The 16,119-nt window shown below is 32.7% G+C and overlaps 1 long non-coding RNA gene across 1 annotated transcript; it reads left to right on the forward strand.

Annotated features, from left to right (window-relative positions):
* Window positions 1–7,798: 7,798 nt before the first annotated feature.
* On the forward strand, window positions 7,799–9,529 carry LOC107478289 (uncharacterized). The gene is made up of 3 exons (XR_001589906.3): window positions 7,799–8,124; window positions 8,232–8,300; window positions 9,369–9,529. It is a non-coding gene; the product is annotated as an uncharacterized LOC107478289 (long non-coding RNA).
* The last annotated feature ends 6,590 nt before the right edge of the window (window positions 9,530–16,119 follow it).

The raw sequence follows: 16,119 nt of genomic DNA on the forward strand, positions 1-16,119 counted from the left end.
CGTCGCTTGTCTACCGCACTATCCACGCGTATGCATCACTTAACAGCAAGGCAACTATGACAAATTGCATATCATTTCTAAGCCCCGGATGTTAGCTTTCCAAGGCAACTAGAACTGTCTCATTCGGATATCTGTAGCTCAAGTTATGATCGATTTAATACGAAGAGGTCAGGCTTGACAGCTTTGCAATTCCTTCAATTTCTTGTATTTCTTCCACTTTTGCATGCTTCCCTTCCATCCTCTAAGCCATTCCTGCCCTATAAACCTTGAAAACATTTAGCAAACATATCACGGCATCGAATAGTAATAAGAGAGGATTAAAAATAGCAATTTAGGGCCAAAGAAGCATGTTTTCAATCATAGCACAAAATTAGGAAGGAAAATGTAAAACATGCGAATTCAATGAATAAGTGTGAGAATAATGGATAAAATTCACTAAATTAAGCACAAGATAAACCGTAAAATAGTGGTTTATCAATCTTTCCACACTTAAACATTAGCATGTCCTCATGCTAAGCTCAAGAGAAGCAAAAGAGTGAAGGGAAAATGGTAAGACTTATGCAATGCAATGCAACCTATGTATATGAATGCAACTAAATGTAAAATACTTTTTCCTACTTGGTAAAAAGTAAATCAAAATCTCCAAGAACAAATATGAACTGGATTCCACTAATTCAAATCATGAAATAAAGTACAAGTAAACTTTCAAGAAGAAAGCTCGTGAAAGTCGGGAACAAAGAACGAGCATCGAACCCTCACTGGAAATGTATACACTCTAATCGCTCAGGTGTTTAAGGTTCGATTCTCTCAATTCTCTACTAATCTTACTTTCTAAGACTTGCTCTTCTTCTACCAATCAAAAAAAATTAATGCACAAATACACATATCAAGAGGTCTTTTCAAGGGTTGTAATGAGGTTAGGGTCCAAGTAGGAATGCATTTGGTTAAGTGGACTAAAATTCGAATCCTTGATTAACCTAAACTTCTCACCTAACCTAAGACATTCCAAGTCATTACAATGTAAAACCTACTACCCATTGATTATTTTTTTTATTTGTCACAAATTCATGCACCTTAATGTCTTTTGAATACCAATCATATGCATTAATTTAATTATTTTACTTGAGAAATTTTGTCCCCTTTTTATTGCTCTTTTTTTTCTCCTTGTTTTTTCTTTTTTTTCAGTGAATTAATGCATATGATTAATGTGCTAGATGCATGAACAAGTGCTCAAATTGTTTTTATATTTTCATATAAGCATATAAAGTACCCAACCTCCTAAACATGTATTCCCCAATTCAATTTCCCCACACTTAATTCATGTGCACCTCACTAGTCTAAACTAACCAAGGATTCAAATTAGGGACAATTATTGTTTTACGCTTAGAGTTAATGATGTGCTAAAATAAAGAACAAATGGGGTAAAATGGCTCAACATGGGGTTGCAAAGGGCAATGATAGGGTAAGGACATATGGATATGTGAGCTATAGTGAAACAAGGCCTCAATCACATAAGTGTATGCATACATCAACCATGGAAATATAGAATCAAGCAAGATATAGATCACAATTTTAGAGAGAACAACACACACCAAAAACAGAATATTGGTTGATAAAATACAACCAATCAATTAGGCTCAAAATCTCACTGGTTTTGTGTATTTGAACTCTAAAACTATGTTCCAAAATGAATATTTTCAAACAAGTTTAACAAAAATTTTGATTTAAATTAGTGAAATGCTATAAAAAAATTTCTTGAAAAATAATTCATCACTTCAACCAAGTAGTGGTAAAATATACACAAAATCTAACAAACATGCAATCAAACATGAAAATGCAACAACTAACAAAGAGAATTAAACATTGGTGTTGAGACAGGAAAGTAACTAACCCACGGAGATCGGTATCGACCTCCCCACACTTAAAGATTGCACCGTCCTCGGTGCATGCAAATATGTGCAAGTGGACGGGTTGCTGTAGATGATGAGCTTTCCTCAAAGAGTGTGTGGCGGGACTCGTTTGTCCCCCATTTAGAAGTGTTCCGTTCCCCTTCTTGGTGGCCATCCTGAAAGTAGAGAAAAAGCAAGAAGAGTAACCCACAAACAAAGATATATAAACAAATAAAATATGGTTGGACTAATGCCAAATAATAATGAGGTTCTCACTACATGATAGCTACAACATGGAATTGAGAAAATAATATGAGCAAATGGCATATCAATAGTGCATGAATTGCAACAATGAGGGAGAGAGAGTGTGGGTAATGAAAGACAATATAACTTCATGTCAATGCAAAGGGAATACAATTGTCATAAAATATTAGCATTGACTTATAAATAACATCACCCAACAATATAAAACAAGTCACTAAACACCAAAATAATGCAAGAAAAATGCAACAGATGAATAAAAAAATTTAACACCAATGAAAAAAGAATAAACTTATAAAAGAAAATAAAAGCATGCACAAAGTTAAAATGCAATGAATTAAAGTATGCAAATGCAAGAAGTAAAAGGGAATAAAAGAGAATAAGGATGAGAAGCTAAAGAAATTTAGAAGAAGAAAGTAAGAAGGGAGGAAGAAAGAAGGAGATAGGAGAGAAGAAAGAAGAAAGAAATGAAAAACAGGGCGCGACGCACGCACCAGTCACGCGTGCGTGTGGAAACAGAAATAGCCATGCGACGCGTAAGCGTCGTCCACGCATATGCATGGATGGCAAAAAACCACTCGCATGCAAAAGGCACGCTTCCAGCACAGTGGTAGCCCAACTTTCTGTCCAATTTACCAATAATGCCGATTTTTCATTCCACGCGTACGCGTAGCTGACGCTTATGCGTGGGTTGACAAAAATGCATGGGATGCGTACGCGTGGGGTGGCTTGTGCGCCAAACATTCCTCCCGCGCGTTTCCAGCGTAACTCTCTGCCCATTTTCAATATAAAGCAAATCTCTCATCGATGCGTACGAGTGGGGCACGCGTACGCTTCACATCCCCCTTTTTTTTTGCTGATTGAAAATATAAAAAACTTTCAAAATAAATCCAAACATTAGGAAATAAGCTAGATCACAACTTAAACTAAATAAACTTAATTAAAATTGAAATGCAACTTATTACCAATATAAATAAAAGGGAAAATAGAAAGAATTTACTATGGTAGGGTGTCTCCCACCTAGCACTTTTAGTTAAAGTCCTTAAGTTGGACATTTGGTGAGCTCCTTGTCATGGTGGCTTGTGCTTGAACTCATCCAGGAATCCCCACCAATGTTTGAAATTCCAATAGCCTCCGGGATCCCAAACTAAGTGCATAAAGCCTTCAAGCAAGTTAAAGCAAGTGACAAGGCCCCAAGAGTGTTGATTATTGGAATGAATTCCAGGGTCCCAAACCTTGCTTTTACACCCATCTTCTTGTTGATCATCATTTCTTCACTTGGGTGGTAAGCAAGATGAATTCTCAATGAAGCCTCCAAACAACATCCTAGACCCATTCAATGTACCATGACTCCAACCTTTACAATTCAACCTTAATGGTCCAACCATAATGAGCTTCGGTTGTTGCTTCCAACCGCTAACTCTATCTCTTTTACTCTTAAAGCCACAAATATTCCTAAGTTGACCATCCGTCTGAAGCAAAACATATTCAAGTGGAATGAGAAAGCTAAGTGATATGAATTTTATCCACTTGAATGTTGTGAAGGATGATGGTGACTTAGGGGGAGGGGTCTCTAACAACTTTGGCAAGGTGGTTTCAAGCTCCACTCCCTTGTGTTCTTTCTTGACAACTTTCACATCTTTGCAAGCTTCTTCAATTTCAACCTCTTCCTCTTGGTAGCTTTCTTCCAATTCAATCTCTTCTTCATTGCTTACGAAGGGCATGGGAGGTTGTGCCTCTTCTTCTTTAATCTCCATCTCTTAATCAACCTCTTCAAAGTCTTCAACCATGATATGCCTTGGAGGTTGTACACCCCCCTGAACATCAAATTCAAACATCTTGGAAGGAGGCTCTATGACTTGAGCTTCCCTTGGAGGTTCCGCATCTCCTAAGTCTTCAACCACTTCTTCTTCTTCGATAATTTCGGCTTTCTCCACTTGCTCTAGTACGAAATCAAACTTCTCCTTGATTCATATTCTCATTATAGCGTCCATTTCCTACAACATAATCATAACCACACTCGTAGCTAAAGGGGTGAGAATTCATAGTAACAAAAGAAAATAAAAACAAAAACTAAAAAAAATAATGAAAATAAACTCCTAAAACTAGAAACAACTAACAAAGAAACGAAAAATAAAAAATATTCACAATATTCACAATAACCAATAATAAGGCACACATTTGCAATTCCCCGGCAACGGCGCCAAAAATTGATGGAGGAAAAATCGTCGGTAAAGAATTTCACAAAAATAGTCGCGTTGCAAGTATAGATCTAAACCGATAATTAAACCTCAATCAAATTTAATTTGTTTGTCACTAAAGCAAACCCAATGAAATTAACTAAAGTATTAAACCTCGGGTTGTCTCTCAAGGAATTGCAGGGAAGTGTATTTATTATTAGTTATGAGATTGTATCTTTTTGGGTTTTTGAAATAGAGAACAAGAAATTATAAATTGTAAGAAGAATAAACTAATAATTAAGTAAGCTCTTAGCAAGGAAGGAAAATTAGAAGTCCTATCCTAATTATCATTATCAATTGTGATGGTAATTGCCTTTTGCTTTCACTTAGTTAACCTCTAACAATGACGGTAAGTCAAGTGAGCAAAATCAACTTAGGTTCACAAGTCCTAATCAAAGACTAGATTTAGTGAAGCCTAAGCCAACTAGCAAGTCTCAATTACCAATCAACAAAAGACTTTTGATAACTCAAGAGTCTCTAAATAATCAATCCAAGTTAAGAACATAAAAATCTAATTTGAAACCCTCCCAAGCGTTTTATCAAACACTTGGAAGGCACAAAATAAAAGCATAGAAAAGCAATAAGAAAATATAAAATCTAAAACCAACAATTGCAAGAGGGAATAATAACAATAAATTGAAGAAAGAGCAATAAATATGAAATACCTCAACTTGCATTAAAAAGAAATTGAATCTAACATGGAGTTTATAAACTAAATTGGCAACATGAAGTAATCAACAAGGAAAATAAATAAACTAGAATTCTAGAGCAATTAAAAGTAGACGAGAAACTAAATTGAAACAAGATAGAATTCAGAAATTAGAAAGGAATAAAACCTAGATCCTCTCTCTCTAAAAAACTACATCTAAAATCTAAAATTATGTGAATGAGAAGTCAATTCCTGATTCTGCTCCACTCAGAGCCTCTAATCTATGTTTTCGGGCTTGAAATTGGGCCAAAACAGCCCAGAAATTGCCCCAGTAATTTCTGATACGTACAGCACGTGGCTCCGTCACGCGTACGCGTCGCTTGTCTGCCGCACAATACACGTGTACGCGTCGCTTAACAGAAAAGCAACTATGATAAATTGCATATCATTTTGAAGCTCCGGATGTTAGCTTTCCAACGCAACTGGAACCGCCTCATTCGGACCTCTGTACCTCAAGTTATGATCGATTTAATACGAAGAGATCAGGCTTGATAGCTTTGCAATTCCTTCAATTTCTTGTATTCCTTCCACTTTTGCATGCTTCCCTTCCATCCTCTAAATCATTCCTGCCCTATAAACCCTGAAAATACTCATCAAACATATCATGGCATCGAATGGTAATAAGAGATGATTAAAAATAGCAATTTAGGGCCAAAGAAGCATGTTTTCAATCATAGCACAAAATTAGAAAGGAAAATGTAAAACATGCGAATTCAATAAATAAGTGTGAGAATAATGAATAAAATTCACTAAATTAAGCATAAGATAAACCGTAAAATAGCGGTTTATCATGGAGGTTTAGTTGCTCATAGTTCAGAGAGAAAAACTAGGATTCAAGTAAATTGCGGAATCAGGTAGAAGAGAGAAGAAGAGCCCGAAGGGCTGATCCTTTTTCCTTTTATATCTAATCCTAATTAATGTAAATTATAATTTCTAAAACTAAATAATATATTTTCCTATTTTAAAATAAAATAAAAATTCAATCAAAATTAATTAAGCTTCATGCGCAGCCTTATATGAGTGTCTAGGGACCACTTGGGTTATTAGGATCCACGCTGAACTTGGAAATTCTCAAGTTCAGCGTGGATGAGGCAGTGTCTCCTTTGCTGCATCCTTGAGTCCATGCTGAACTTGAGAATTCTCAAGTTCAGCGTGGATGATGTGTGATTCTTTCTTTGTGCGTTGGAGCCCACGCTGAACTTGGAAATTCCCAAGTTCAACGTGGAGGAGGCCGAATTGGATGGAAGAAAAGGGTATACTATTATATATCATTGGAAAGATCTGGAAGTTAGCTTTCCAATACCACTGGAATCTCGTCAATTAGATCTCTGTACCTTAAGTTATTTATGTTTGAGTGTAAGGAGGTCGGGATTGACAACATCATCGCTTTCTTCCTTTTCTGCTACAAAACTCCGTCAAATCCATCCGAATGCTACCTGAAATAAACGGAAATGCACACAACTCAAAATAGCATTCATAGTGGTTAAAATATATTAAATCTTGGTTAAACTTAGCAATTCAAGTGCAAATTCACTAGGAAAAGATAGAGAAGATGCTCATGCATCACATATCATATGAATAAAATTCATATAATGGTGGACAAATCACAAATACCTAGCACAACATTAATATTTAGTCTTTGGATAGAAATATTAATTTATAAGTGGTATTTTTAATACAGTAATCAAACATTAATAATAAATCTATCAAATAATAAGTCTATTTTTGGACAAATTTATTGTTCACATAAAAAAATATCACATGTTTATTACCACAAATGCACATGTAATTTAGCCAAGTACATAACTTTTTTGGGCCAATCCATACTTGCATAAATTACATATACATAAATTTATTTAGTGTAGCTTACCAAACTACAACATTTTGGGTCTATGGCCACGGTAAAAAACTGTGACCATAGACCCTCTATGATCACGGTTTTTTACCGTGACAAAAAAAAAGTTGTGGTCACCTTTTTTTAAAAAGGGTGACCATAGAGTACCTATGGTCACAGTTTTTTTAAAAAAAGTGGCCTAAAAGGGTCTATGGTCATAGTTTATAGGGGTGACCAAAAGGGGTCTATAGTCATGATTTTTTGGGGTGACCAAAAAGGGTCTATAGTCACAGTTTTTAAAAAAAGGTGACCTAAAGGGTCTATGGTCACGATTTTTTTGGGTGACCTAAAGGGATATATTGTCGCGGTTTTGGGGGTGACCTAAAATGGTCTATAATCACGGTTTTTCAGTTTTTCACCGTGACCAAAAGACATCTATGGTCACGATTTTTTGGGGTGACCAAAAAGGATCTATAGTTACGGTGTTTTAAACAAGAGTGACTTAAAGGGGTCTAGGTCACGATTTTTTTGGGGTGACCTAAAAGGGTCTATGGTCACAGTTTTGGGGGTGACCTAAAATGGTCTATGGTCACGGTTTTTTACCGTGAGGACATCTATGGTCACGATTTTTTGGGGTGACCAAAAAGAGTCTATGATCACGGTTTTTTAAAGAATGGTGACCTAAAAGGGTCTATGATCACGGTTTTTTTTGGGTGACCTAAAGGAATCTATGGTCACAGTTTTAAGAAATGGTGGTCTAAAGGGGTCTATGGTCACGATTTTTTGGAGTGACCATAGAATATGGTTTTTGAAATTATTTTGTTTAAACCCCTCCCCAAACCAAAAATGTCGTCGTTTACCCTTCTCTTCCCAAAATCCCCCTTCCCTCCCAAAATCCCCATTCCCTCGTATTAGCTAGGTCTTAACTTAGGAAAGAAATAGTGGGAAAAGATAACCCTAGCCAAGTCCTCTTTCATTCTTGCTCCCTGGCCTATTCGTCGTGCAAAACCCTCATCGTCTTGCTTCAACTGTCTTAGTGTACCGTCACCATCACCGTTGCCACTCCATCCTCTAAGACGCAGAACTAGAACCGGTGGCATCCTAGATTTTTGAAATTTGCTAACATTGGCATCCTGCAGTAAAACACCCCTGCTAACACCCATTGCTTTCCATTTCCGATCTCACTCCCAGGTTTCTAAGATCCCCTCTTCTTTTCTTTTTTTTCTTTTTGATTAATACTTAATATTTATTTAATATAAAATATCATTTTCTTTTTTATATTATTTTTGAGAGAACAGAAGGGGGAAGATATGCTTTCACTCTCACCCCGTCAATACCATATCGAACCTGGACCTCTTGAAAAAGCTGTAAGCTTTGAAACCCTTCCTTTGTTGTTTATTTTATTTAGGTTTTCTAAAATTTTGTTGTGTTCAAATAATTGAACTAATGTATTTCACTTATCTATAGTTACTTTGATTTATTAAGTTTTACTTCTTTTTCTTACCCCATTAAATTTGTGTATACCTTCGAATATTTCATTGATTGAATATGTAGTAAAATATTTGGCTGAATTAAAGCAAATTGTTGAAATGATCTCTTGAATCTGGCTTCAAGATCTTGTTGGTTTGGCTCCAATAGTGCAATGAATAGGGTTAGTGTTAGGGACTTTACTGTGCAATGTTCATGTATAAAAAAAAAGGGTTTCAGTACCTCTTATCCAATCAATGGTTGAGATTTGATCACAAATTTTATGAATTTTAAAAATTTAATTATTTTAGTTAATAAAATCAGTGGCAACTTCTTGGTCACACAACACAATATAATAGTATGAACCTCCTAATTTGATAGGAGTACTGACGGAATTTCCATAGAAGTTTTATGATTACATTAGAGAACTTTAGTTAATGCGCTAATCTTTTTGATAACTTTTTTTTCTGTCTTGCAGTCATGGTTTTTATGATATTTTTTAATTTTTATTTTATTTTTTAATGTTTGGTTATAGTTATGGCACTCAACTGTTGCAGCTCTTGGTTAAGATACTTTCACTAAGTGCATGCAACATTTAACCGTTAAATGATTAGCTACAGTGAAGCAAATAAGCATTTTTTTTAACGAGTTGAAGGCTAACAAGTTTGGTACCACATAGAATTTAGAATTTTTTTTTCAACAATTATTATTTAGGTTTGTCATTTGTGTTATAGGTAGGTCTATATGAATTGGACTTTGTTGTTTACATAAACAGGGACATGTATATATAAGTCTTGGCTAAGATTTTCTTTTTTATGTGGCTCATCAAAATCCTAGCAAATACTCCTTGCTGTTTAGTGGTTGAAATTTTAAAGTTAAAATTGACTTATTAAACTTTGCTGCCTATGTATTGTATTATCAAAAATATTTTTGTTCTGTTTTAATATGTTTATTTCTTTTGCTAGCAGGAAGACATGATGTGAAGAAAATATGTTCCATACAAATATGACATGGGATGGGTCTTACACTTTAGTTATCTAAATATAATTTTTTTATGTGTTCTGTACTTTTTGATAAGAGACTTTACTCGGTATTACATGTAATTGGATACGTTACATTCTATTTTGATTTCTGTTGTTTAAACTAAAAATTAAACATATCTAGTTTATAACGAAACTTTTATGATTTATATTTCTTGTTCTTAGATTTATTTTGTGATTATCATTATTTTGAGATGTGATTATACTTTAAAAAAATTAAAGCTCATAAAACAAAACAGGCTATGGCCACCATTTTAAAATAGGATATCTATGGTCACGGTCAAAATCATGACCATAGACTCTATGGTCACGGTTTTGAAGACGGGTGACCATAGAAGTTATGGTCACGGTTTTGAAGAGGGGTGACCATAGAAGCTATGGTCACGGCCAAAACCGTGACAATAGATAAGGCTATGGTCACGGTTTTAAGGAGGGGTGACCATAGAGGCTATGGTCACGGCCAAAACTGTGACCATAGATATGGCTATGGTCACAGTTTTGAGGATGGGTGACCATAGATAAGGCTATGGTCACGGTTTTAAGGAAGGGTGACCATAGAGACTATGGTCACTGCCAAAACCGTGACTATAGATAAGGCTATGGTCACGGTTTTGAGGAGGGGTGACCATAAAGGCTATGGTCACGGCCAAAACCGTGACCATAGATAAGGCTATGGTCACGGTTTTAAGGAAGGGTGACCATAGAAACTATGGTCACTGCTAAAATCGTGATTATAGATATGGCTATGGTCACGGTTTTAAGGAGGAGTGACCATAGGCTCTATGGTCACGATCAAACCCGTGACTATAGATAAGGCTATGGTCACGGTTTTGAGGAGAGGTGACCATAGATAAGGCTATAGTCACAGTTTTAAGGAAGGGTGACCATAGATATGGCTATGGTCACAGTTTTTATGCGTGACCATAAATTGTCCTATGATCACGGTTAAAATCCGTGGCTTAAAGTGTCAGAATTTAAAAATTATAACTGTGACCAAAGACCTATGGCCATGGCGGAATAGGCCACGGTAAAAAACTGTGACCATAGGTCCAAACCCATGACCATAGATCTATGGTCACCCTTTTCACCAGCTATGGTCACGGTTTTTTACCGTGATTATAGGCTTTTTTTTGTAGTGCACAAATATTCTTAATAAAATTCTATCGAACAATAAGCCTATCTTTAGATCGACTCATTGTTTACATGAAAACCTGATAATTATATATATTTCTTATTGCATATATTTTCCATCAATAACACCAACCTTCATCTAGACTGATTAGTGGTTGCATAATTAATAAAAAAAATAAACATAAAGTTCAATATTTATTATTTGGACAAATAATAAACTTCTTTTTGTCCGATTATTATTTACATAAATAATAAACATTGAGTTATTCTTAACTAGATACCAAAATATATAAATATCATTGATATGTACATGTAATTCTACCAAACATAAACCTTCTTTTGAGTCGACCAATATTAACATAAATTACATATTATTATATTTCTAATATTCTAAAATAAATCAATTTTACAAAAGAGACTATTTTAGTAACATAATATTCAATCAATTTATTTCAAAACTAAACCTTTATAAAATCGATAGATATAATTATCCAAAACTAAACCAAATGCTTACGCATCATAAAAAATAAATAATAAATAAAATAGCAAAGCACAATATATAAGAACTATATAATATTATTACAACCTCCTTAGCTAAACATATATTTATCACACAATATTCTCGGTTGAGAAAAATATAAAAAAAAAGACATGAATAAAAAAAATATTTTCAAACTTTGTGAATAAATAAATTTCTTTTATATGTATCATTGGTATGTACCAACCAAAATTAAATTCCTTCAGTGCATATATATAATTTTTTTAAGCTAATTGGATCTATAATATATATGCGTACACATTAAAAAAATACACAAAAGGCATTACTATAATAGCCCAATTCTTATGTATTTTTTGTAAAAAGAAAAACGAGTTTTTTTTTAATTTCATAAAAGAACATTATTAACATTAATTCAATCGCGTGAATTGGATAAAATATATTTGTTTCACGAAAAAGAAAAACCTTTATGTACTTGTTTCAAGTTTAATATTATAAACTCAAATCAAGATCAAATTATAAATAAGAAAAATTTATACTTTTACAATAATTCAATCATAAATGACTCTTATATCACTTGTTAAAAATTTTAAAATTTTTTTAACTCTAAGACTATCTATATTAAATGATTAAAAAAGAAATACTCGAAAGTGTATCTAAATTCATAAGCATGATTAAAAGAGTTTGATTTTTTTATATTTCTCAACCAAAATTTTGTGTTTCTGATAAGGTTGAATCACAATTTTTATGATAAAAAAAATTTACGGAGACAGTTTTAATGTATTGGGAACCAAAAAAATTCTTAAGTTATTATTTATGTCTGAGTATGACATCCATTAAACCCTAAAAATCAAATAAAATAGTATATTTGACTTTATTCTCATTTAATTCAGTATCAATGGAGATCACTGTTCTATAAGTCATTTAATGTAAAATAGATTAATTTGCGATTATAATTAATTAATATATATTACCCATAAATATATTAGAAAATAATAATTTTCTAATTCTGGGAGCACCTTGAACTTTTTATGAAACCACGTGAAATAGATTATCATCTATTTGATCCTATTCGTCGGTGGAAGCTCATCAATATATAGCTCCTCAAAACATTCCATGTTGTCTTCCTATCTGGTATGAACTATGAAAAATCTATGAGGTAACCGTTGACCACCTCATTGTCAATAGACAATTCCAGTTAGTACGTCACATTTTGCAACATAATAATGTACTCTCTAAACAACATATAAAAAGTGAGCGTTTTAAGAAATTACTTCTTAATAAATGTGCTGACCAAAAACTAAACCAACTTGAATTAATAGTTATTTATCCTAATCAAGTGATACAATCAAGTGGTCTCTAAGTATAAAATGATTAGATCATGTAAAGACATATTTTATCGCCTTAAATGTTGTAAATACACCTAGTCAGCTACATCTCGAAAGAAAAAATTGATACAAATCAAATTTTAATAAAATTTTTAACAACAAAAAATTAACTAATAAATTTCAATTTTTATAAATTAAAGATGATTAATGCCATCTAATACTAACTAAAATATCCAAATACATGATAAAAAAAACTTACTATTCTGCTTCAAAGTGTATGAATAAAAACTAATTGGCAATAAAATTAGTATGTTTAACAAACAATAACATTGTCACTAATTTTATTACTATCACTCCAAATCTACTCCTAATCAACAATTGAACTACTTTTTTAAATCTAATAGAGTACAAATTAAATTTATGCTCTAATATAAACTCTTCAATATAAACTTTAAAAACGATTCAAATGAATAATTCGTGGTTGAGAATCACGAATTTATATAACACTTCTTCATAAAACATAACAGGAATTGATAGTTTCTGCACATAGTAGTCTTCATAAACCACGACAAGGATTGACAGTTTCTGCACATAGAAATGTGTTCATAAACCACGACACAGTCAAGCAATTTTGGCACATAAAAATCTTCACATAAACCATGGATTTTTTTTCAAATAAATAATTTAATTATTTTATTTACCAAAATATGTTATTTATAGCGTATTTACTAATTTACATTACATAATTTATGTCACTAATAGTATAAACGAAATGAGTTTGTGTGTATCTCATTTACGCTGTAAATGAGACAAGTCAAATTTTGCTTTGTTCGTATCTCGTTTACAATGTAAATTAGATATATGTATTATTATAAAAAATTATATTAAAATAAGGTGAAAACTCAAGTGAAGTCGACTTCACGTGAAGTTGATATCTGAGAGCCGTTAGATAAAAATTTAGTCAAATCATTCAAATCATCTAACGACTCTCAGGTATCAACTTCACGTGAAGTCGACTGCACATTGAAATAGATATCTCTCCTAATAATTGGCACACAATTGAAACGGTTATCTCCCACTCCTTTTCTAATTTTATTTATCCTCCATTCAACTTCTCCTAACAATAATTGAAACAGTTATCTCCCACTCTTTTTCTGTTTTATTTATCCCCCATCAATTTCACGCTTCTCATCTTTCAATTTGTAGGAGTTGGTGCAATTACCAAATTTATTCTCATTATGAAACTTGAACATATAGAAGTTTTTTTTTTTTTCAAATTTAAATCAATCCAATTCGATCTATAATTTAATCTAAAATTTTTATGCTCTTTTTTTGGGTATTAATTGTTCAAACATATCATTTTTTTAATCTTTTTCACCAACATTTTTAAATACTAATTGCATGCTAAAAATTTAGATTATTAATATTATTTTAACTGTAATTTTTTTATAATAATACACATATCTCGTTTATACTGTAGACGATATAATTATAAATGTATCTCGTTTATACTGTAAACGAGATATATGTTTTTTTCAAACTCCAAATATCTCGTATGAAAACGAAATACGTGCAAAGTAAAACTTAATTTATTTCGTTTATACTGTAAAGAAGATATATCACGTAATGTAAATTAGTAAATACTATATAAATTATATAGTTCAGTAAATAAAATAATTAAATTATTTATTTAAAAAAATCTCATAAACCATGATATTCTGGAGTGATTTATGTTTAAATTTTGAAAATTTTTTACCCTGCTGCAGTGATTTATATAAAGTAAGTATAAAACAAATATATATCCCGCCTCTATAAAAAATATATACTTTCATTATGTGTGTATATATAAGAAAAAAATGTGATGGTTGATCATTGGTCGTTAGATCCATTAGTTGCTTAATTAGGATTATAAATAAGAGCATTAGCCATTATAATCATCATTAGAGTTAGTGAATATTACTCGATCATATAGTTTGATTTTTCGCACTAAAAAGTTAATTAAGAGAAATTATATACATAGATGATAATATAGAACAGCGGAGACGAGATATGATCTCTCATACCCACCCCACGTCCTAAAACTTTTTTCCATCTCAATCTCTATTTTCCATGACAATGAAATATTCTTTCGGATCTCCATTTTTTGTTGAAAAATATAATTAGGATGGAAACGGGATAGATGGTAATAATAGAGTAGGATAGAGTTTTGACTCTATTCTAATCTTATTTGTGGGCTAAAAAATTTCATTAAAACTCTATTCTATCATATCTGTAGATTGAGAATATCTCAATCTTAACCTTACCCACGCTTTAAAGTTTTAAATCCTATCCTACTTTATCCTAACTGTAGAAATATCAAATTTTTTAAAACAAATATAAAATTTAATCATTCTAAATTTTATACATATTAATAAAATAAAAAATAAAAAACTAATGCTCTAAATTACTAAATTAACTAACTAGTTTAGTGGTTGTCCACTTATTGAAAATCTTTACATAAGAGAGGTTTGGGGTTTAACTTTTATCTCTTTCACTATATATCTAATTTTTATAAAATATGTGTTATATATGGAGTGCAGGTAGGGTAGGGTACACTCTAAATCTGTACTCTACCCTACCCGCAGACATACTCGGACTGATCTCTATCATACTCGCAGCGAGTCGGGTAGCCTACCCTACCCAAACGGATTGGGCCGGATTGGGTACCTGCGGTAGGGTATGTATTACCAGCCCTAGATCGGGAGACGTCTCCCTACTTTTCATTTCCGTCCCCAGATTTACTCTCCGTCTCTGCCCGAATTCTCGTCGTCGAAGAATTTTTTTTCCATTTCTATTTTTTGTGAGGCCCTATTTCCCATCTTTTCTATAGTTTTGACTAATTATTAATTTTTATAGGAGTAGAGTTGCAAGTATCTATTCTATACAAAAACAGCAAAATTTTTTACAAAAATGCTAAACAGAAGACGACGACTTCTTTCAAACTGACGCGGTGGGAGAACGCGACAATGAGGTAGAGCACTGAGTAGTGGAAGAGGTGGGGGACTTAGCAGCGGAGAGGAGAATAGACACGACGGCAGAGTTGCGGAGAGGATAACGGACACACCCTCGAAGAAGAGAAAGAATGTCGTGAACAGAGAGAATGATGCAGTGAAAGTTGATGGCGCGGTAAGGGGTGACTGTGCAATGAATAAGGAGAGTGGTGAGGGAGGTGGCTGCAAAAAGGTTGGATAAAGTATGAACATACTAGAGATCTTTAAATTGAAGAAGGGTTATACAAATGATGATTAGAAATTTAGGATTCTCTTTCTATGTATATGGCATATGAAATGACTAAAAATATATAGGAAAAATAAACTATTAAAGACAATTAAATAAATTTATAAATTTCAAAGATCAGTGTGGATGGAACAGAGATCTCCGTTTAAGTCCCATGCCTGTCTTGAAAAAATTTTGCCTCCCATTTCTGTCCCTACAAAAAAAAAATTCACAGTTAAATTCTTATTCAAAATGGTCTCCGCAAAGATCCCAATGTCTCAGAGAATTATGTCATTCCTAAGTACAATCTCAATTTATTTATTTTAATAAAAATACATTAATTTTACTATAATTAAGATAAAATAAATTTAATATTTTTTAATTATATCATATAATAAAAATAATAAACATCAAATACTCAAATTTTAAATAAATTATACAATATAATTTTTAAACAAAAAATATTGTA

Source organism: Arachis duranensis, chromosome 3 (genome assembly GCF_000817695.3).
Source record: "Arachis duranensis cultivar V14167 chromosome 3, aradu.V14167.gnm2.J7QH, whole genome shotgun sequence".
Lineage (NCBI taxonomy): Eukaryota > Viridiplantae > Streptophyta > Magnoliopsida > Fabales > Fabaceae > Arachis > Arachis duranensis.